The sequence below is a fragment of the Zosterops lateralis genome, assembly GCF_965231275.1.
Source record: "Zosterops lateralis genome assembly, chromosome: 4".
NCBI classification, from domain to species: domain Eukaryota; kingdom Metazoa; phylum Chordata; class Aves; order Passeriformes; family Zosteropidae; genus Zosterops; species Zosterops lateralis.
In genome coordinates, this window is record NC_139765.1 from 9,647,613 (window position 1) to 9,671,735 (window position 24,123).

A 24,123-nucleotide genomic window follows, 5' to 3' on the forward strand; every position below is an offset into this window, starting at 1 on the left:
AGCTTCTTTCCAGCCCTCACACACTGTAAATGAAAATTATTTCCCCCTCTTAGTAAACAGCTTTGATTATGAGCACCATGTAACATCTATGGACATTCGGAGGCAGTGAAAGATCTCACAGCAAAGCTACCATTAAATCTTTTCTGAGAAACAAGAGGAGACATCTGTGTTTCATTGTCTTTGAAATAATTAACTGATTTGTGCATTACCAAAGTGAAAATTAGTTTTATTCTACTGTGAGAAAGTTTGGGAAAAGTGGAAGCCTTTAAAAAAAAAAAAAAAAAAAAAGTCTAGATTAGGCCAGACAAAGAACCAGTTCCCACAAAAGGCATGATGGAGCTATGCCAAATGTTTCTAAGAACAGAGCATTTTTTGGTGGTTTTTTGGAGCCAGATTTCTTATGCCTTCATTCTCTCTTTTATGGGTATTAATAAGATTTCCACATAAATCTGTCTCTACTTAGTCATCTTCACCACTGTCAGGCTTCAGAGCCCTCCAGGAGGAAGGACTGCCAACACAAATGTTTGTGATGTCACACGAGCCACACCATGGCTCAGAACAAACAGGCCCAAAAGGTGAAAGGTCACTATAACCCCATAGAGGGGTAAAGGATTAAACAATAAATATATCTAGCATTAAAATTCACAGGGGGAGAGGTGAAACAACAGCAGTAATCACCTGAATGCATTTCTTGATTTGGTGTTAACAAATGAAAAAAACATTGAGCATCTTTCTCCAGTTAATGCACATTCTTAGGACAGACTTCATCCACTACTGGGAAATTTTACCTGTGCTCATCTAAAACTGCCTTCCCATTTTCATTTCACATACTGTGACCAGAGCAAACCTGTCTTTGACCTATGGAAATTTCCTCCACGGCATCAGTGAATTTTTTGGGTTCAAGCTTTTGCATTTAGAGCCAGGTAACTCTATCATCCCTTAAAATCTGAGGTAGCATCTTCACAGACTGACACTCGTGGGTGGATCTCTCTGGTTCAACAAACAAACATACACACACATACCCCCACTCCCCAAAAAACAAAACAAAAAAAACAACAACCAAAAAATCATCAGATTCTGGTTGAAGGGAAAGAAGTGAGATGAGCTAAGGAAAAAAGTCTCACCAGACAAAACTGCAGTCACTCTTGGGTGGTCACTCACAGACAAGCATCAAACAAATCTGATGCACCTTTCCTAACATGTAGAAGCAGAATCAAATGTCCAAAGCCCATCCTTGAGTTGTTTGGCGTGTCTTTCACAAGAGAGGAAAGGGGGATCAGATTTGCTGGACTAGAAGATAGGGAATGAGGCAGGAATAATCAGCTCACTGATGTAATTTTCCTAGATCAAGAAAGAACATTTTACCATTCAAAGAGGTGGCACTGAGGAAGCTGTTAACTCAAAGCACGTGGCCATCAATATGATGACGTTTCTTTTAAGTTTGCTTTTTATTAAATAAACACATGGAAAAAGAAAACAAACCTGCAAACAGCTAAGAAGTTCGATATCTAAAATTTCATTAAAAACATCTGCAGTTGCAGACTGAAGCATTCAAAAGACAGTGTATGACATAATTATGCTTACAAGCACTGACTCACTGCTTTAGATAGCAATGCATTAGGATCACAGGAAAGATACTCCCTGGGCTATCAAGTTTCTCCCTAAAGTTCTCATCTCCTTAACCTGCTATTATAAATGATTAAGTCAATCTGATTGTTATTTTCATCTCAGTTCTAAAAACCTTAACCAAATAAAAGACCCAGAGCCCCCCAGGCCAGTTTCTCATGAGTGCAATGAATGACAGCAAAGGAAGCTGTTTTGTCACTGCTCCAAAATCTGAGGATTTTTTGGGCTGGGTTTTTTAAGTGCATATCAATGAATTTTGCAATACAGTGACTTCAGCTTAAAAATCAATGTTTTCCTCAGCATCACATTACCACTTTCATTTGAGAAGAGGCAATACACAAAGAAGATCAGAATGTGAAATAAGCACATATTATTGCAACTGGAAGAATGTTACCATTTTTTAAACACAGATAAGTTGCAGTTTCCAAAAGAAAAACAAAATCTAAAGGTCTAAACATGACAGCATGTCCAGGCATGCTGATATGATAAATATCCAGAATTTAAAATTTTGGGTTTTCAAAAGGTCTGCTTGAGTGGCAAATCACAGCTCAAGTCAGGTAGTCTTAAGGTTAATCTTAAGTATCTTCTTGTTCATCTATGCATAATACAAAAAGAAAAGAAAATTCTAGATCCAAGGATGATGGCAGCTAAAACATTGGAATGAAACTATTGAAACTATGCCTCAGTCACTATTTTCAAAAGTTCATACTATCCATCAACCCAGAATAAGAACATCACACATTTTAGGACTAGATTTATACACTACACACAGCAGAAGAGAAAGCTGAAATAAAGATTGGAAAGCTTTGTGAGGAAGGGGATAGACAATCTGCCTTTACTGCTTCACTCAAAAATGCTCAAGAGCTCTCCAAGAAACATTTGTGTTTGCCATCTCTCTCTGTCTCACCACAACAGATGTATCCAGAAAGCCAGGTTTAGATGTCCTCAATTTCAGTTAAGCCCTGATTTCTCGTATTTCCTCTGAGCTGGCTCTGATTCCAAAGGTGCCTCGCCAAGAGGAAACGACAGGCTTGGATCCTCCAGCGGAATTTAAGCTGGAATATGTGATTTAGTGCTGGCACCCCAGTCCATCTAATTGTTGCACTATTACCCCATGCTCCTCTATGACCCCACTTGACACAAACACAGCAGGCTTAGCAGGAATCAGCACTCTGGATTCTGTGGCCCAGAAGTCAGTTTTCAGTCCCAGTAAGGCACAGACAATATTTCCTCTTTGCCACTGAACAGATTTCTCACTCTGGTCTCTGCAATGAGGCATGAACAGAGCCCATGCGGTCTAAAATAATGAAATTTTACACACCTATGGATATACCTGCCTGCTTCTAAAGGGTTTTTTTGCTTCTCCACAAGTCCCAGGAAAGATGAATGCTCTGCAACTTTGAGCAGAAGCCTGCTGGAAACTTTCATGTTCCATTTCCACCCTTATCCCCCTTTTAACTTCCAAGCCATCCTCACAATTCCATCCCTCACAAGCAGACATGAAGTACAGCATTAAATCCTTTAATAGAAAATGTTTATTCATTTGCAGTTTTGTGTAATCAGTAGACAATTAGGACTGCATTTAAGAATGGCACTTGCAGACACATTAAGCTGATCTTAAAAAAAAAAACCAACCTCAGTAACAGCACATGAATTATCTTGAAATATTTCAGCTCATACAGAATTCAGAATCAATAGAAATGCAGTGAATTTCAGGGAACTGTTTTAATAAATACAAAATATAAATTAGCCCACAGCTTCCCAGAGAACAGGTACATAGCAGCAACAACATATCCACTACACATAACAGAGTTTGACCCAGGTGAAGCTCATTGTGCTTATCTGTAAAAATACAAGTCACCTATTTATTTCAGCTGGTGTTATCATACTTCTCACCAGCCAGAGCTCCACGCTGAACAACCCTTTATTTATGTCCACAAGAATGGCTCCAGTTCAGGCTGCACTGGGACCTTATCAGCTCCTCCTGCCCAGCCAGTCCCATGCTCCACATCACAGATAAAGCCAGTAGTCAGAAGTCAGTCCTGGCACCAGGGACACCATGGAAAAGCACCTTGATGGCTTTGCACCTCTAGAACAGACCTGTAGCTCCAATCTCCAGATTTAACACTGGAATGTGTCATTTGTAAGGCATAAGTGGTTATTTGTTGATCAGAATCACTGCTCAAGTGTTGACAAATAACAAACAAATAATTGCACAACTTGGCACACATTTGCAAATCAAGAAGGAAGAAGAAATATTTAAACTATAAACAGTCAAAAGTCAAGCAATAGTTACTCAAGTTGGCATATTAATAAACAAGCCTGCCTGTGAAAACATCAGAAAATATGATTTAATATCCAAAAAGAACCCTGTCATATGTGACTCAGGCTTGTTGACTGTGCTTGTTGACTTGTCAGTCAAGCAAAGAATTCTACACCCCTCGACTGCACAACACTAATTTGTATGTATACATACATACATATATGAACATATACATAAATATCTATATGTGCGTGCACACATCTATGAAAACATGCTACAAGGTGTAAGGTCACGTTTTCAGCAGCACAAGGAAGGTTAGCTTTGAATTACTTTATTTAAAATAAGAAAAAGAATCGTTAGCTAAAAATAAAATCGTTAGTTAAAAAAAATAAATTAAAAAGCTCTCTTTGAATTTTAGGACATGAACACAACTCCTGCACTACGGACTGAACTGAAAGGATCACCCTGTTAGCCTGGGAGGGCTGGGCACTCTCAATTACCATTGGAAATAGCAGAGGAAGGAGGAGGTGATTAATAACCTTTACAAAAAGAATTTAAGAAAAATAGCGTTTTTAACAAACCTTCATTTGTACCATATGGATTTTAGAATATCACTGAATGAGAAGGTGAAGGTATCCATTGTCTCACAAGAGAAAGAGGCAGACTGCATTTCAGCACAAGTATTCCTGTAACAATCCCAGGGACAGATTACAACTAAAACTCCAGACACGTGAAAAAATACCTTCTCAGTTATCTTGCAATTAGAGATGCACCCAAACACATTTAAGTTCCTTATCAACACAAAATACAGTGATCAATCAGACCTTGCCAAGAGCAACCTATAGTTGGCATCACCAGCACAGCAGAAGAGAAATGCACCAGAGAATTCAGTGCAGCATCCAGCAGTTTTTTGCCATTCAAAAGTGAGTTTTGGGGGAAGGACTTCAGCATTACCAATATAGAAATAGTAGTAACTGCACTGGGGTATGGCTTTGTAGGGGAAATGAAACAGCAGAGTCTACTCTGCAAGGAAACCCCAGTTAGATCTGTCAGCTGGTGAGCTCAAACAGGCATCAATAAGAAAGAAAGAAAAGGAGAAAAGGGGGAGAGAAGCCAGGAAGGGAAAGAGGAGAAAGAAAACAAAAGGAAATAAATAAAAATAATAATAAAAAAATACTCTCAAAAGCACTTGAACCTTCATTCACAGAGGCAAGGGTAGTCAGTACATAAGGCTGTGCAGCCCTTTTTAACCTACACTTTCACACACAGGTCTGCACCTTTCCACAGCTGTCATTTCAACTGAGAACCAATATATGAGCGTATACAAGGTTTCACAAATTTTACTCTGCAGGCAACAAAAAGCCTGGGACAGCCTATGCAGATTACAGCTCACGGGAGTGGAGTAAAAATTGCATGGACGTATCCCATGTACCACCCTTTCCAAGCATCCTCACCCTCTGCTGGTCAGGCACAAGCAGAAAGGCTCCTGAGGGTGCTTTTGCTTTTTTTTTTCACTGACAACATAAACCTCTCCCCCCGCTCCCACTCTGGCCTCTCCAGCAACCCCACAGCCACATTTTAGGGTAAATTTGGGGTGTATGTATTTGCCAAGAATCAATATTTTTATGTAACATCGGTAACAAAACAGGTTAGTGCTCTGCCTCTCCTTTGTGACATTGAACGCAAACATTCATGGGTTTATTCAAAACCATACAACAAAAGTAAGTGCAAGAGACTCAAAAGTATCTGTACTCCAGGGTGAGGAGCAATTTAGGTTATTGCTGGTGTCCTGGCAGCAACTCCAGCACAGAGATGCCAGCAAGGTATCATCGACCTGCTGGGAGTGCAATAGTTCAAAAAGTAATTAACCTTCGCCACTCAAACACTCATTTCTTTCCCTGTCTGGAATTCATTTCACAACTGTGCTTATGGACAAATTTACTCAAAAATCAGGATGCTGCTTAGAATAAGTAATATTCAGTTTTGAAGTTCAGTAATAATTGTTCCCCTACAGTAATACGGTTTACGCAAAGGTTGTCTGGTTGTCAACCAGAAATAAGAAGTGTTTTTAAAACAAAAAATAAACCAAACAAGCCTCAGTGACCTGATCCTCAAAACACAGCAATAGTTTTCCAGCAGGCATCATCATATTTATATTTCACACAGCTTTTAATGAAGCTGAGATATTTCTAAGAGGACCAACTAGTCGGAGAGGAAGGGTTGCTTTTTTTAAACCATCAGCAGGGTGTGCCTCAGGACTTCTGCAACCATCAGAAAAAGCATCATGAGGATATTTGAAAAGCACCACTCCTACAGAGTTAGGCAGACAAAAATCCCATTAAAAGAAAAAAACCGACAAAATGACGCAGAATATAATTTTATTTTATTTTAAAATCCAAACCAAAGCATAAATCTTGCTACAAAACAAAGCCAACTTCAGCAACCTACAAAATACAAAAGTCAAACCACTTTAACCCCACATATTTCACTGGTGGATTGGGGGTGTTAGCCAAGGAGGCCTCAGCTATGCTCTGAGCTATTTCTGATATGTAGAGGTTTTGTAATTTTCCAGCCTTGTGCAGGGGCAGAAGGAGAGCCTTTAGCTGTATTGATGCTCATAAATATCTTCTTCCTGATTTTTTTTCAGTAGTTAATTGCAGTAAAAACACAGAGTCATGCAGTGATAGGTCCTAGTCAGTAGGCACTTCAGATAAAGCAGTAAAGTCACTAAAGGACACAGTGAAAAACTGAGAACTTTCTCCCTAATTAGTATCAGATTTAAAGAAAAAAGAAAAAAAAAAAAAGAAAAAAAACCCACTAGTTTTTCTAATCCTCAACCTGTTTGGCATCAGAAACCTGTACACTTCAATAAATATTAAATACAAATGTCTAAGCTGGAAGAGTTTCATTCACACCTTGTGACATGCACATATTTTCCACGATCATTGTATATTTCTGTGTCACACAATCAGACTACTTTGTAGGTGTAGTTTAAAATAAAAGGCTTGGAGGGAAGGTTTTTTGAGGTTGGGGGATGCTTTTTTCTTTTTTTCTTTTTCTTTTTTCCCAAATTCCTTTCTATTCTTTCATTTTTAGGCAAATACCTCGTCAATACCCCTCAGTCAGGTCTGGTTTTACGTAGATTTTGAATCTCTTCTTAAATGAGGCTCAGAATTTTGGACCATCTGTGGACCCTAATCATCCTGTGTATGTCTGACCCAAACTTGATGCAACACTCCATACCACACCCTCACCAACCCAATTTCATAATAAAACCTCACACACACAAAACCTTTTCAGTTACCAGCACTGCCAGCTGACACAAAATCTTTTTCTGGACAGGTTCAAAAACTAACAATGCCATTTGGCTGACCAAACTCTTACAACCACCAGTATATTGCATATACATATATATATATATATGAGAAATATCTGCATATTTTCCCTTTTGTTCAGCAACCCTTGAGGTGGCACACTGAAAACATCCATCCATCTCCTGTGTTCAGCAGGAGAAGGACCATTTATCTCATCAGCACATCACAGAGAATCACAAGAAGGTTGGGGGTGGAAGCATCTCTGGAGATCATCCAGTCCAACCAAGGCCTCTGTGAGTGCAGTTTTGGGGTCCCCTAGAGCAGGTGACACAGGGGGGTGGCCAGGCAGGTTTTGAATCTCTCCAGAGGAGGCCCCACAGCCTCTCTGGGCAGTTGCAGGGCTCAGTCACTCTCACAGAACTTTTCCCTCGTACTCAGTGGCACTGGCTGTGTTTGTGCCCCTTGCCCTGGTGCTGGGCACATTCACAGAGAGCCTGGCCCGTGCCCTTGGCCCCCACCTTTCAGATACCTGGGGGCATTGATAAGAGTCCCTCTCAACCATCTTTTGTCCAGGATAAACAGGCCCAGAGTCCTCATCCTTTCCTCACAGGAGAGATGCTCTGCATCAGCTCTGCACTGAACCTTCTCCAGCATCTCCCTGTCTTTCCTGACCTGGGAAGCCCAGAACGGGACACCAAGCCCCAGCTGCGGCCTCAGCAGGGCAGAGGAGAAGAGAGGGGGATGTCCTGCTATCGCACACTTCACCTAGCATTTCCCATTTGATTTCTAAATGGTCACACAGAGTCTGGAGGTGTTCTGCGCTGGGAAGGACCCACCGGGATCACCCAGCTCCAGCTCCCGGCTCTGACACACTCGGGGTGCGGGAGGGGAGGGACGCGGCAGGAACGGCGGCGGCAGAGCAGATCCCGGCACGGGCTGAGTTAAGGACCACGGACAGATTTTTGCGGGCGGTGTTTGGTGCCCGGTCCGGCGGCGCCGAGCGGCGCAGGGGCTCTCGTGCCCTCTAGGGGGCCGCGCCCGCCAGCGCCGGCACCGCCCGCTCCGCCCTCGCATCAGCATCACCATCCATCATCACCATCACCAGCATCACCATCATCACCGGCATCAGCATCATCACCATCATCACCACCAGCATCGCCACCGGGAAAGGCTCGCCACCGGCATAGACACCCACGAGAGGGAGAAGAAAAGCGGTTCAAACCCTTTCCTTTAAAAGATTAAAGAAGCCAAAGCTTGGTAAAGGGATAGAGCTCCTCCTCTTCCCACCACTCCAGTGGATCTCCAAAAGCAGTTCAGAAAGAAAAGCGCTGGTGTTCCACCCACAAGTTAAAACTCAGGCAGGCATCGCATTTAATTGTTGTTTTTATTAATTGTTGTTTTTATTACTCCCGGTACAGGGAATTGATGCTACCGCTTGCAGCAGGGCTTAAAGCAAAACTCACAGCAAGACACAGTGCAGGACAACTTGAACACAAAAAAAAAAAAAAAAAAAAAAAAAAAAAAAAAGCCAAAACAACCATCCCCACAAAAGCACACACAAGAAAACAAACAAACAAGCAAATTAAAAATTAAAAATAAAAACCAACCCCACCACCTTCCTCCCGAAACCTGAAAAACTACATAGTCCAAATGAGAGGTGTTTCTTTGAGTGACACCCTGACTAACACAGAAGAGACTTTGAGGAAAAGTGTTTGGTAATTCATAAAAAAAACTTCTTCAAAACCAAGCAGAGGAAAAAAATTAGAAATCCATGCAAAAACTACATAGTCCAAATGAGAGGTGTATTTTAGAGTGACACCCTGACTAAACACAGAAGAGACTTTGAGGAAAGTGTTTGGTAATCCATAAAAAAAACTTCTTCAAAACCAAGCAGAGGAAAAAGAAATTAGAAATCCATGCACAAAGTAAAACACGACTTCCATTTTGTTATCTGAATCTGTACACTTCTTTCCTTATCTGTCAAGGGATATGCTACAAGCTGTATGTCTCCCATCAGATTACCTAAGTAAATCACAGCAACTGGCTCAAAGCCTTAATTGCAGCAGTGTTCTTTTCATTCTCAAATCATTTGGGATGCAGTCAGCTCACCCCCACTCCAAGCCCTGTGGTTTACAGGCACCAGAACCCAGCAACCTTTTCACTTCCAGGCTGAGATTATTTTTTTATATTACTTTTTAAAGAAAAAAAAACCAAGCAATATTCTTTCTGTTTGCAACACAGAGCTATGCCTCAGTCTCCCACAAAAAAAAACAGTTGGAATGTGAGAACACTAACAGCAGATTAGGACAAATTCATACAAATGTCACAGTTAACGTCCAAAACATCATGTGTCACTGTTTTTCCCCTCCAACCCCCAACAAGCTTCTCAAAACACATTTCATACACAGGGTCACTGTTCTGGCTGTTTATTTAATTAACATGACAACCCGGAGTACACAGGATTTCTTTCAGTTCCCCAGCTTCACATTTTCACACTTCAGGCAGAAAGAGCAGAAAGTCACCACTGTACTTTAACTTTTTTTACCAATATACCATAATATACATTTATTGATTTAACCAATTGACAAAAATAGATTCGAAGCCCTTCATGAGAGTTTCAGCAGCAATTTTAACATTTTTGTGAGGCTGAGAGAAAAATGAAAAAAACCCAAGCAGGGCAGGTTTGCGTAAATGAAGCCATGCAAAAGAAAATAAAGCATTACGTCTGGAATCCCTGGGTGATTTTTCCTGGAGCCTTACTTAAATATTTTACACGGTTGTGTTTCAGCAAGTCACCAGATGACATAACTCCTCAGTATTCCTTAGTTTTTAGTGACTTAAATGGCAGTGCCAGTAAATCTTATCGGCGTAATTACAGCTCAATAAACCTTATTAGCAGGGAGTAGATGGTATATAAAACCTCACATGTCCAATAGGAGACCTGTGTCTTTGACACAAAGTTCAGTATCTAAATTAAATCTGCCATCTCCACTCTAAAATGGTAAATTTCTCTATGTTGCACCCTGATCTCTCCCATTTTCAGGCCAGAAGACAGGATCCACATTATTAAAAATTGCTTATAATATAAAAGTACAGCTGTCTATTTTTTAAGGCAAAATGAGGAAGAACCAGCAAAGGGGAAGAAGCAACATATTCCTGGCACTAACAAAGCTCTCACTACCAAACAATGAGAAGAGATAAAGCCTTAATTTTCCCTTGGGAAAAAAAAAAAAGAAAACCAGACAAATATATTTATTTTTCTCCACTGTTTCTTAGATCTTATCACTGCAGAGATATCTTTAACCATGTGAACTGTTACAGTATTGTCTTCTGGACTCCACAGACAGGAGGTGATAACAACGGTCCCAGCTCACAACTTTCCCAGGCTGCAGGCTGGGAACAAGCAGAGAACCACGGAAAACAGTCAGTCGAGAAAAAAAAAAAAAAAAAAAAAAAAAAAAAAAAAAAAAAAAAAAAAAAAAAAAAAAAAATCCCCACTGCTGCTGCTGAGGGAAGACAGACCAGTCTGGCACCAAAGTTACCGGCCTGAAAAAATAACTCTTAGCAAGGAGAGAAGGGATGGGAAAGATGCGGCAGCACAGAACAGCCACCGAGCCTCAAACCAACTGAAAATAAGTTACAGACCCTCAGATGTCCTCGGGAAGGCAAAAAGCTTCTACTTCTCCAACTGCCCACAAGAAAGGAAAAGAGCAAAATAGAAATACATAAGGAAAATGGATAGAAAACCTGCCTGGCCTTAGGAGACAGGGAACACGGACTGGAGTTTGGAGCTGCTGGCCTGGCAGCTGGGGATATCAGAGCTGCAGGAGAAGCTCCTCCATCCTGGAGCTGCCTCCTGCATGGCTCAGGGCAAGACTCAGCACCTCACAAGTGTCACAAGGGCTGTGTCACCTGCTAGCTGGGGCACCAGAAAGTCCTTCAGACACCCATGTGGGCTGTACCCCTACAGTCTTTGGACTAAGGTAAGAAAAATAATTATCCTACAAAAGCAAATCAAACTATTTACAGCAGCTGCAATAAACACACATTTGTAATAAATCCAAAGTTGCTGAAGGCTTCCCATTCCCCTAAACAAAACAAACAAGCAAAGCTCGAAAGCAAAATCAGGAGTCTTCAGCATGGTTTAAATTTGCCCAGCTACAATTGTCTATGCAGCATTCTACCCACCAAGGCAAAATCATCCCATCCTCTTGGACTTGTGTATGTTGAGATTAACATGTCAATCAGAGGCACAAGCTCTGGGGCAAATGGGCATTATAATATTTTAATGGGAAAAAACAACACATAGAAAACATTTCTGCTCCCCTCCCTACCCCCACCAACATCCTCTCCACACTTTTAGGAAGAGAGAAAATGTTTGCGAAAACCCAGAGGAAAAAAAACTCCAAGAGCTATCTTCTTGGTGGCACTTTTGCATTTACTGGAGGAAAAAAAAAAAAAAAAGTATTTCTTCATTCATTCCCTGTCTTATCCATCCATTCACAATTTTGCTCTGCATCCTCTTTCAAATCTGGGTGAGTGAGCCCTCAAGGAGCTGAGCATCCTCAGCCAGCCTTGATGAAATCACAGGGAGACAAACACTCAGCTGGGAGCAAGATCAGGCACACATTTCTCAATGAGATCTACACACACACATACCAGTCTGGAAGCTTTTAATCCAAAGACTTTGCCAAAGCTGGGAAAGAGAGGGAACATATATAAAGAGCAATCACATAAAGCACATAATTTAAAAATGGGGAAAGAGCACTTTTAGCAACAACAGAAAGTTGCATCATGGTACCATTTGAATTCTGGATGGCAGCCTTTTTTTAATAGAAGTTTTTATTTTCAAATTCTTTTTGGAACTGATAGGAAGCTAACAAAAGGTGTGCTAACACCACATCCATGTTGTCAGTTTGCAATTCCTGGTACTGTCCTTTACATCACAATGCCACATAGGTTCACCTTAGAATTCTAGTAGGGAAGAATTCAGATTATAATTGAGATGTGTGTGACTAAAAAAGAAAAATTCAGAAATTCCAACTTTCATAGAATCTCATATTAACATAAACAGTCAGACATGAAGAGAATCAAATTCTGGAAAAATAAAAGCTCAGTTAAATGCTCAGGAATAGGAGAGGTTACACAGAAAGTGATGGGAAAGATCTCTAAAACTTTGTCCGATGTTCGTCACTAAATTGAAGTACATGTTTCAAAGCAATAAAGTGGATCTATTTCCTGATGAAAACTGTTGGCTGCTCACAGATGTACAAACAAGACCAGAAGCATTCAGAGGATGTTTTTCAAAAACAGGGGGACAAGAGAAGGCCTGGTTTTCTTTCAAAGCTCTTATGTCATTTTTTAACATGTTATATTTAAAAACTGTCCCAAAGAAAAACATTTACCTGTGCTTTAAGTCTACAGGGAGCTGATTTTTGCTATAAACATAAACTTTGTTTGCTGTGAGAGAGTCCCACTTTTCCCATCATTTCTTTGAGGTCCTTACAGAGCTTTGTTTCAGCTTTTCCACTTTTCTACCATGCTAGCATTTATTTCAGAGAAGAGCTTTTAGGGAGAGAAGTTCACATACACACAACCACATTGTGCTAAAAAAATAAATAAATAAAAAAAAAAGGCAGAAAGTTTCCCCAAACACCAAAGTAATCACCCATTTCTAATCACACAGTGACACAAGCAATACCAGATCTCACTATTGATTAACAGTGAGTGAGAACAAAAGAAAGAGAAATTTGCCAAAATCCTGCAGCAGGGTGAACTGAACAGCTGCCAGGTAACTCCAGCCCAGCTCCACAAAATGGAAAAGGGAATTGCTCGGGGCAAAGCTGACCACTGTCCCCAGGTAATGCACCATCAAGGAGGGAAAAGAAGTCTACCTTGTTATCCACCACCAATTTAATGTGCTGGTACATGCAGGAAATTTGAAGTCCATAAGAAAAGACAAGGACCATGGTCACTGAGTCCTGTCTCTGAATGATTACATTTAGAGATGTTAAATAAAAGGCTGCATTTGTTGGAAGTGTGAAAGCAACTGGAAAATATGTTTAAAGCCTTAAAAATTATTATTGTAAGAAACCACCAGAAATGCCTAGAATCACCAAGTAAGCATAAACAGTTTTAATTTCGTGCCTTATTGTACTTACAAATTACTCTTAAACCGTTCCCTCACAGTTCCTGTTAAAGTCAGAACTGGGTCAGTTTTCTACTTTTTCACACTGTATTTGTCTGTGGTAAATATTTACTTTACTTAAACAAAACTGTTAAATAAATAGGTACATTTGTTGTTAAACAAGTCTCAGGTATATAAGGTTGTCAGGCCCTCTTCTAAGAAATGTCAAAACCAACCACAAAGGGATGTCATCAAACCATTTCCAGAAACAAACCAGCCACCCACACCATATAGTTAGATACCATTACTCGGAAAACACTTTGCTGCTTGTGCAGCAAAACACCTGGAAAAAAACCTTTGGTGTATCACAGGACGCTTCACCTGATCACAGCGCACAGAATCACTTTCAGTGCTAATTGAAAAAGAAAGTTTAACACCATTTGATACTTATTTTCCTCCCAGGTTTCCCTCTCCACTGCCCAGCAGGGCTTGCACTGACTTTCAAGACGCTCATTCACACAAGATCCAGGAGTGACACTTGTGTGGGGCAATCTTCAATTTCAAAAACAACAGAGAAACACTTCAAGCGCAGAAATAATCCCACTGGGTGTCTGTGTCAGGACTTTACAGCTGTGCAATAAATATAAATAAATATCGGTGCTTGACTGCTTCTTTCTCCAGTTTTTTTGGGGGGATGTTTTGAGGCGCGCGTTGAAGCGAACGCATCGCTGGCAATAAAGTTCTCACCGAGCCACTGCAATCGCAGCCTCTCAGAGGAAACAAAGTCGAGATAAATCGCGTGTGCCTCGCACCGGTTCCCACAGCCCCGGCAGAGCGGGAGCTATTGATTACACGGCACCAGCCCCGGGGAGGCAAAGGGCAAAGACGAGCCTGGCGGACGGGCTCCCGCCCTGATAAGGGACTTCTCCCACCGAGGACGAGCCGCTCGGCTCACGCACACGCACCCCTTCTGTGCTTAAAGCAACTTTTAAAACGCTAAGGCACCTTTCTAGGAAAGTACAGGTTTGAAACGGCGAGGCTCCTGAGTGATGCTGGGCAAGCCGAGGGCAGGTTCCCTCCAGCGGCTCCGGGAGCACCCCAGCCCAGCCTCTGCCGGCTTTAGGAAAGCCGGCGCTGCCCACAGCTCTGAGAAAAGCGCACCCCGAACCGGGGTAAGTCAGACAGGTCGGGAGAGACCGGCTTGAGCCCGGCTTGAGCCCGGCTTCCCCCGTCCCGGTCCCGAGGCGTGTCAGGGCTCTGGGCGCCGGGAAAAGCCCGCTCCGAGCGCGGCCCCTCCGCTCGCAGCGCCTCCGCCGCCGCGGGGACCCCGGCAAAGTTCGGGACCCGGCTCCCCACAGCCCTTGCCCTACCTGCTCCCGGGGGATGCAGGGCAGCGAGGTCCTCCGGTGGGTCTTGCCGCCGCCCGACATCTCGGGGGAGATCATGGAGCTGGACCGCCGCCGCCGCCTGAGCACCGGGGCTGGGTCGGCGGGCGGGGGCGCGGCGGGAGGCTCGGCCCGCCGCGGGGGCCACAGCCGCTCGGCGTAGCCGGCCAGAAGGATGCCCAGCAGCCCCAGCAGGTAGGCCAGGTAGGGCCGCCAGGACGCCGGGACCCTCTCCAAGGCGACGAGGGACGTGGTCTTGGCCGCGCTAGTCACGGCGAGCATGGGGACGCCCTGCCTCAGCTTCAGCACCAGCCATGTCACGGCGGCCAGGCGGCTCAGCGCCACCCCCGTGGCGGCGAGGGAGAGCCAGTGATCCTCCTCCTCCTCCTCCTCCTCCTCCTCCTCCTCCTCCCCCGCCGTCTGCGCCACCGCTTCCCCCCCGCAGCCTTTCGGCGGCACCAGCCCCAGCAGCAGCAGCAGCAGCAGCGCCGCCGCCCGTGGCCTCAGCGGGCTCTCCTGCAGACCCAGGCGCGATGGGCGCCCGTCCCGGGGCTCATTCCCACTCGGGCAGGGCTCTGGGAGCCACCCCGGGGGCCGCCCGCAGCAGCACTCCGGCATTTCCTGCTGCTCGCCCCCTCCCCGCCACCGCCGCGGGCTTGGGGCGCTGAATTAAAATTTATTTTTACAAGTGCAAGACTGGGAGAGACACGGGAAAAAATCCTAAGCGGCGTAAGGAAATGGGGAAAGGGGGGGGCTGGCGGGGCGGGAGGGGAGAGGCAAATGTAGCAGCAGCTCGGAAGTGCTGGTTAATTTCTATCCCATCCTTTTTGCCTTCCAGGAGCTCCCGGCGGGGGCAGGGAGGGGGAGCAGCGCTGTCCTGCCCGGGGCGAGGGGTAGGAGCCTCCCGGTTATTATGGATTGCGGGGAATGAGAAATGACAGTGGGGAAAAAAAAAAAAAAATATATATATATACACAATAAATCCCAGGGGTTAAAAAGAAAGGCACCAAATAAAAAAGGCCAGCGGAACCGCGGCAGAAGTTGCGGAGTCCTGCCGGGAGGGCGAGAGAGAGACCTGCTGGAGAAACTTGACTGCGAGCGCCGCTTGGGAGGAGGAAAAGGGGACGAGCGGAAAGGAGAGGATTTCCCTCCTGAGCGCTGCAGGAATAGTCCCGGAGTTTTACACGGGAAAAGCGCTCCCCACGGCCGGGAGAGGCGAACCTGCACCAAAGGAGCGGCCAAAGCCGGGTGTTGGAGGCGATGGCGAGGGGGGACCCGGGGGCTTTGCCGCCTTCCAGAGGTGCCGGAGCCGCTCCCCAGGAAGGACAGCCCAGCCCAGCCCTGCCCGCCCCGCAGGAGATCCTGGCACCGGTCGCGGGCAGCCGGGGCATAAATAAATCCTCCTGTCAGGGTGGGGGCAATTACGAGGCCGTAAAAGAGTCAGGAAGATGGATGTGAGTGAGTGATTATTACAGGTTGCGATGCTCCGAGGCGCTGGGGATTTTTAGGCTGTAGCTCCGTCCAAAAGCCGCTGTTTCCTTCCTCAAAACCTGCCTCACTCTCACGCCCGAGGGCTCCACAGCAGGCCCGGGGCAGATTCTGGCCCTGACACACCCCAAAATTGGTCCTCACACGGGTGGAATCAGGTGCAGACTGGAAATCTGCAAACCCCGGGTCCCCCCAAGAGCACCGAGTAATGTATTTAGCACTTAATAATACAAACCACAGAAAAAATACAGTCACCAGCTGTGAAGTGACAGAGCATTAAGAGTCAGGAAACGAAGAGATTAGAAAACAGAATTTCCCAGCCCTCTTCCCCCCCTCCTGCATCTACAAATCACGAAATTGAGACAGATTTACAGCCTTTACATATTTATTGGTGTATCTATCTGGATGTCGTGCCTATCATCCGGGATCTGAGTATCTGAAATGGTAGCATTAGTGAGGCATACTTGGGATTTTTATTAGAAATGGGTCATAAAAACTGAGTCTGTTTTAAAATAATAGTTTTCCAGCCTAACCGTTATGGAATATGGATTTATTAGTCACTTTTATGTTTGAAGCTTGGTTTGAAAACAACCTAGATATTGTTAGCAAAGTTTGGCTCTGAGGAATGGAAAGCCTCTGGTTTTTTTAAAGGTTAAGGGGCCAGATTAAGAACAGCTGGAAAGGTTTAGAATTTATTCTGGTGAGACAGCAATCAGCAGGTTGCCATACGCACCTAGAAAAACATAGCTGGGTTCCATCTACCCTAAACAACCTCCCAGAGACAGAGCCAGTGCCCAGATAGCAATACTTACATTACCAGATAGTAATAATTACATGACTCTTTTTCAGTTTTTTTTTTTTTTTTAATAAAAAAAATATGCATCTTTCAAGTATTTCTAAGTCTAGATGCATCAAAACAGAATGCAAATAAATGGATATTGCAGTGCTGGATACCACACGTGCAGCAGCTGCAAATCAGATAGATCAGACCTTTGGCCTAATATTCCCTGCCAAGGAGCATTTGCTTACATCTTAATTTATCTCCACTTTGTTACTTTACACTTACACCTCCTGATACCAGAAATGTTGACACTTTAAATAAAATAATGAGAACAAAAAGAACTAGAGGAATAAACACTCCCTCCCTTAATTTTTTTGCTGCACACCCCCTTTAGAATTATGACACATAGGTCAAAGGAGATAATTGACTATATTCTTGTAATTCCTTAAGCTGAAACATTAATTACTCTGTTTGGATTAAAAGCAGTGGCTTTTTTTTTTTTTTTTTTTTTTTTTTTTTTTTTTTTTTGGCTGGACACATTTTAGGTTCTTTCCAGTCTCACATGAAATGGACCAGACCTGCCCAAGGCATCTGCAACTTTCTGTGCTGAAGTTGACACAAGAAAGTCAAATTAAGAGTCCTTTTTTCTGGTATATCGATTCTCACATCATGCAGTAGGTACCATGATGGAAGTCAAGGCACAAATTCTTATGTATTGATCAGTACATGGGAAGATGAACTTTGCTGTGCGCTCTACCAGGTGGGATTTGATAAAAAATACTTCTGCATGTTTCTGAATGAAACAATGTGATTATTTCTTATTCATCTGCTATCTAAGGGTGTTTTAGGCACTTAAGTTTTGAAGATCTTTCACAAAAAAGCAGCAGTAATTTAATTTTAACATCTCCATCAAAGTCAATACCAGGTGGGAAAGCATGGTAGGTGATGAGCCAAACAGAACACGAGTTGCACAGAAGATGAGAAATAATGGCCATTTAGGAGATTTCCTGTACAGGGAGACACAAAAGGAAGAAGAAAGGCAGGAGGGTATTTGTGTTATTTCATTCTTCAGGATATAATTCCACTGGATGAGGCTGTCTACAGCTGACAGGAACTTCTTAAAACAGTATGTTGAGCATTTAGTTATTATAGTCACCTAAAAATTCTGTCTTCCTTCTCTAGAGAAGATGAATTCTGAGGAGGCAGAACTCCACCCCTGCAAATAGTCAGCAGCTCAAGACTTCACTGAAGTTCTGATGATGCATCTTTTTTGGCACTTACATATTCAACTTCCTTTGGATGAGCAGGTGTCTATCATAACACAAAGCAAATAGGAACCTTACATATGTTGAGGTCATTGTGTCAGTCATCCACCAATGAAACTGCAGCAGTTCACACTGAAAACTGGTTTTCACAGTGAAAACCAAAAATTACCCCTTCTAATTTCCATTTGGAGCACAATCTTCCATAGAGACTTCTTGGCGGCTTCAAAGGAAACAAACCCAGGAAGTTTCATGGGTTACTGTCACTGTCACATGGGTAACTGAAAGGTCTGTAAGAAAATAAAGGTCTGTAAGAAAATAAAGGAAAAAAAAAGAAAATCCAGTTAGTTAAAAAGGGTGCACTGGCTTTAATTGGGAAAAAAAAAAAAAAAAAAAAAAAAAAAAAAAAAAAAAAAAAAAAAAAAAAAAAAAAAAGCAGTTTGCTCTGGACAACAAAGAGCGGGAAATGGACAATGAAGAAAAGGAGATGTAAAGAGTTTTTGGACAGCTGACTGTTCCCCAAGACATAATCATCTGTCTCAGAATCACTTTATCACTTTATACTTAGTCATTGGTGAAGAAGATAAAGCAAATTTTCCATATCATAAGTGATAGTACTTTTTACCTAATCCTCTCAGGAGACTTTACATGAGGCATCCAGACAAAATAGGATTCTCCATCTAAAGGGAGAAACAATGCTTTTTGACCACTAAGGACAGGGGGAGAGATTTCACAATGGAACTGTTTAGCCCAGCTATCCAGATCAGACAACCAGCATTTGTTTGGCTTGTCCACACTTCCTGCAGTCTTTTCTCGTGCTGCTGCTGGTTTGTGGTCACAGGGACTGGGCCACAGCTGCTCTGGGGAACCACCAGAAATATGTACAGGGCCACTTCCCATAACAGGTTACATGGTCTGTGTCCCCCAAAATAGTGGTACAACAAAGCAAAAGTCCCAAATCCTGCAGAAATGCTGTGACTGAGCTGAAGTGAAATGCTCTTCTGGGGGTAAAGAAGCAACAGTGAAAATGAAGTAAATTCTGCACCATGTACTACTGAAGAGTGCCATGGGTGGAGGAGGAAGGAGAAATAGACACAGTCCTGTTCATACATTTTCAACTTGGTCATTCTTGGTCTATACTTATGGTAATTATTCTTACATTTTTTTTTCTCTTATCCCTTGTCATTAAACTTTCTTCAACTTCGTATGATTTTGCATATGGATAATTTGATATAAATTTTTGTAATGCTACTGAATATTAATTGACTGAGTAAAGTTAAATTTGCCTAATTTGTGAAATGTACTATGATTAAACCTATACCTTATGGTAATGTTCTGGACTTTAATGCTAGTTTTCCGTGTTAGGATCTCAAATTATTTTACAAACTTTCTAAGTCATTAAAATCCTCAGTGGTTTAGGTAATGACCAGTACATTGCGTGACAAATTTATACGTCAGTTGACTGGAGCACTTAAAAATATGCTTACTTATAAATATGAGCATTTTTCTGACTTCAGTGGTATTTCACAGACTATCACATGAAATTCAATTGAAACTTTCAAAAATTACACATTTTTCATGTAACTCTTTAAGCATTCAGAGTAGTATTTAGTAAAAAAAAAAAAATGTGTGAGGTGTCTTGGTGATTCAATGATTTTAATAGTGAATGTGGCATTGAAACATATTTACCATGTGAATTAGATTATTTTTATACCGTTTTCAACAAAGTAGTAAATAATGTTATTTTGGGGTTGAGTGCAGGCATACTCACAACACCCACACTGCATCTGCTTCATTTAATTCACAGTTTCAAGGTTCTCTTCATAAGGGGATGACCGAGGTATATAATGAACAAAAATTAAGTTCTATATTGTGGAGAACATCGACTTGATCACAAATCAAATTTATTGATTTATGAAAATGTCCTTTGCCTTCCGTTGTGGTGTGCGTAGAAAGAATTACAATTTCTGTATTAGGAAAACAATTAGAATCCTCATGCACTGTAAAGAATAGGCTGATTCAGTTTTCCAAGCACAGAATTGAGGTTTTCAGTCTCTTTAGGTCTGTTATACTTCCACTAGAGGCATTTAAGGAAGTACAAACTTTATATTTCAAAAGAGGAATTATTCAGAACTGAATGGATTACCTTCAGCTTACATAAATCATCATGGTATAGGGAAAGAGCAAAATTCTGAATCTGGAGAGGAAAGAGCGTGACTGGAGCCTTTTGTAGGTTATCTTTTGTAACTTTTATATATTCTTTTTTGTCTGTATCCTTTATCAGTAGAATCATGGAATGGTTTGGGTTGAAAGGAATCCTAAAAGTCATCCTGTTCCAACCTCTGCCATGGACAGGGAGACCTTCCACTATCCCAGGTTGCTCAGAGCTTCATCCAACCTGGCCTGGAAAATTTCCAGGGATGGGGCATCCACAGCTTCTCTGGACCGCCTGTGCCAGGGCCTCACCACCCTCATAGTAAAGAATTTTTTCCTTGTATCTAGTCTAAACCTGTTCTCTGTCAGTTTGAAGCCATTCCTCCTTTTTTCTACCACTCCAGGCTCTTGCAAAATACACATGAATGGAAAACTTTTTGATGATGCCCATGGAAGGAATCTCATTTTCAAAGAGTGATTCCATTTTATCACAACTGAGAGTTCACATGATGTAGAGATTTTTACTACAATAGCAAATGTGATCCTGCTCTGTGGAAAACTGATCACCTGTGCTGATGCCTGTGTACATAAACAGTACCTGAACACTGTCCTGGAACAAGGCAAGCCTATTTTTGTAGGCAAGAAAGGCACAGAGCAAGCTGAGCTGTAAGAAGGTGAGGTGTAATACCAAGGCAGGTAAAATTCCTTCAAAGATCTCATCTTCTTTGTGAGGGCCACCTGGATCTGCAGAAAGGGGTCCATTCCCAGTGTGTCCATTCCCAGTGTGTCCATTCCCTGACATTCCCTGGCCACCTGGATCTGCAGAACGTGGTCCATTCCCTCTGACACACACTGAGCCTCATCCACATGGGCTGGCTCTCCGAGCCTCTTCTGAGAGCACTGCCTGCTCTGGGTTGTAGAACACAAATACTTTTAGCAGTGACCTGTTAGTTTTGAAAGAAATGTCCTATAGCAACGTGATTATAAGCAATCTGTTTTGTTGGGTTTTTTTAAGATGCCAACCTTCATAATACTTGAATGACTGTCCCAGAAATTTGGTTTGCTAGTTTTTGCTAACATTAGATAATTATGCCCTAAATTTCTCTCTCTCATAAATTTAGGTTCGGGAAAAATAACTTTTAAAAATTCTGTATGTTATAGTTTTGAAGCCAGCTGAAGTACTGGTTTTGAAAGCAAATATTCAACTTCTTTTGAAAGTAGTAATTACAAATACACTGGGTAGTTCAACTCTGCACAGAAGCCTCTGTTTACTTTGTGCTTCAAATGGTGTTTAGTATTCTGATCACTGAGTTAAGTTTAACTCTTCCAGTATTCCTTTTTTTTTTTTTTTTTTTTTTTTTTGAATATCACTTCACAAACTGCTCACTCAAAAAATTGGAGTAGATACATAACTGCTTGTAGGATGGGGTCCAATTTCTCATAATTTTTCCTTTACTGGCCTATCCAGCTCCTTGGTTCCTAAACACCAATATTCTCTCTTTTTTATCTGGTGCTTTTGTTGTTGTTGGTTTTTTTTTTCCTAATTCTTAGAATTAGGAAATATTCTGTAGAATTAAAATATTCTGTAGAAATACAAGGAAGTCACAAGTTCCTCTAACAGGGATTTCAATGCTTTTTTGTATAACCTGTTTTGTTACAGTTCAGGGAGACAACACTGAAAAATCAATTTACTAACCTGAATATTATCTTTGGTGTCAGTTCCATTTTATCTTGTGTTCTATAGCTAACAGTACAAAAAATGTCAGCAAACAACTCTTACTTTTAAATAGTTCTGTAAGTACACTACATTTTATGCTTCCTGGTTTTGTGATTTATAAGTATGTATATAAGAGTGCAACCTTTTTCCTAAGAAATGGGACAGATATTTTCAAACTGTCTTTTCCTGGTAAGACTAATAAGATCAGTTCTGCTTAAATAGCTGAGAAACAGAAATGTTGGCTGAAAGTAAGTTTTAACTAGTGTAGTCCAAGAAAAATGGCCAAATCTCTCAGAGGAAAGGGAAGCTAAGAATGAATACTTGTTCTACTGATTAGCCAAAAAAAAAAATTTCATTGAAACAATTCTCACTTGACACACAATCAAAGGTACAGGCTCATAAATAACTTATTAATGACAGTCCCCCTCTGAGCCATGTTAGGAATTTTCTTTCAGAGTGAAAAAAAAAGTAATGCAAAGTCTTAATATTCAAGAAACACACGTTCTTAAATTGATTTGGAATCAAATTATTGTGGTTAGATAAGTATCTAAAGATGCAAATAAGTATTTAGTGAGATTTTCAAGGATTGTTTACCTTAATGTGCCTGCATCCAAAAAATTCTTCAGCTACCTCTACAGTCCTCTGCTCCCCAGTGTTAAACCAGGTGCTAAAGTTTCACTTCTGGGCTTGTCCAGGAGTCTTGCAGTGTCAGCAGAGCTGAATTCTCCGTGTCTAATTCATGCCTGGAAGGATTCTCAAGCACAGTTCCTCCACCTGTATCTCCTGAGAAACTCGATCCCAGGGGCATGTGGTGAGCACATGGAGCAGCTTCCCAAAATCTCCAGTCACAAAGCTGGGAGTGCTGGGTAGCAAATTCCTCTCGTTCTTCAACTCTGCTTTAAATTCCATGGAATATTTTGTTAATCTTGCAAACCTTGATGATGGATCTGTTTCATTTTGTACAAATAAATAAAAAATATCTGTGGTAAAAAGGGAGAAGCAATGAGTGTGACACCACAGCCTTGTGGTAGGAGCATTCAACTGAGGCACAGAAACACCTGGTTCCCAGTCCCTGTTCCAGAGGCTGGTTCATGTAAGATTTATAATTTAAATGTTGAAATTAAGATTTAAAAAAATATACTTTAAAGACATGAAGTAACCACTGGAGTGGGGACAGGTGTCTCCATCATGAATATCCCTACTTTTTGTGGTTGCCAGATTCCATACCTCTATGAGCTGTACATCCAAACCTTCCCATGGCCAGAAGCCACATTATACATTCTTGCCCCATGTGCTGGGAAGCAGAAGCCCTGGGCAGGAACTGATTGTGGCTCTTCAGGAATTCCACCAGCCCATTTCCATATTGTCCTGCATTAGCCATGCAGTTCAGTCCTAAATCAGTGTTATATTGCTTTCAACAGCCTGGGCCGCCATGCTCCACCCCACAACACAGAAATTCTCCCTTCTTGTAGCTCCCTCTTGGGGATTTGGTCCCAAGTGACTAACTGAGAAACAAATATATCAAAAATACCTGTGAAATAATTCTGGCCTTTGACACTGAGTCTCAGTGGGAGCTAAATTTTACCATGATGCTTAGACTCGTGAACCTTTACAGGGTAGCCTTGAGATGTTATCCTAGATCCTGAAATCTTGACATTTTTAATCAGTTCCTTTAAGCACAAAGAGGATATAACTAAATCCATCATCTAAACCCATCCATTTTAATATCAGGTTGCTTTAATACTATCTTCCCTACCACCACCAAAAGGAGCAAGTGGCATTATCGATTTCCAAGACTGTGTAATCCTGTGCAGTATCAAAACATTTACAGATATTATGCAGTGTATATGTACTGATGAGATGCACATGAAATTATTTTCTTGGGGAAATGAGGAACTCACTCATATGCTAAAGTGGCTTACAGACATCACAGAGTAACCTTTAGGCACAGTACAGGTGCGTTTGACCCCAATAAAATCAAGGGAACTGCAGATTCCCATCTCAGT

At 42.0% G+C, this 24,123-nt stretch overlaps 1 protein-coding gene across 1 annotated transcript in view; it reads right to left on the reverse strand.

The window, feature by feature from the left end:
- Positions 1-14,755, reverse strand: part of PDE3A (phosphodiesterase 3A) — a 216,185-nt gene extending 201,430 nt beyond the window's left edge. Inside the window, exon 1 of the mRNA XM_083859872.1 lies at positions 14,701-14,755. The gene's annotated coding sequence lies outside the window, so the exon portion shown is untranslated. The remainder of the gene's footprint in view (positions 1-14,700) is intronic.
- Between the last annotated feature and the right edge of the window lie 9,368 nt (positions 14,756-24,123).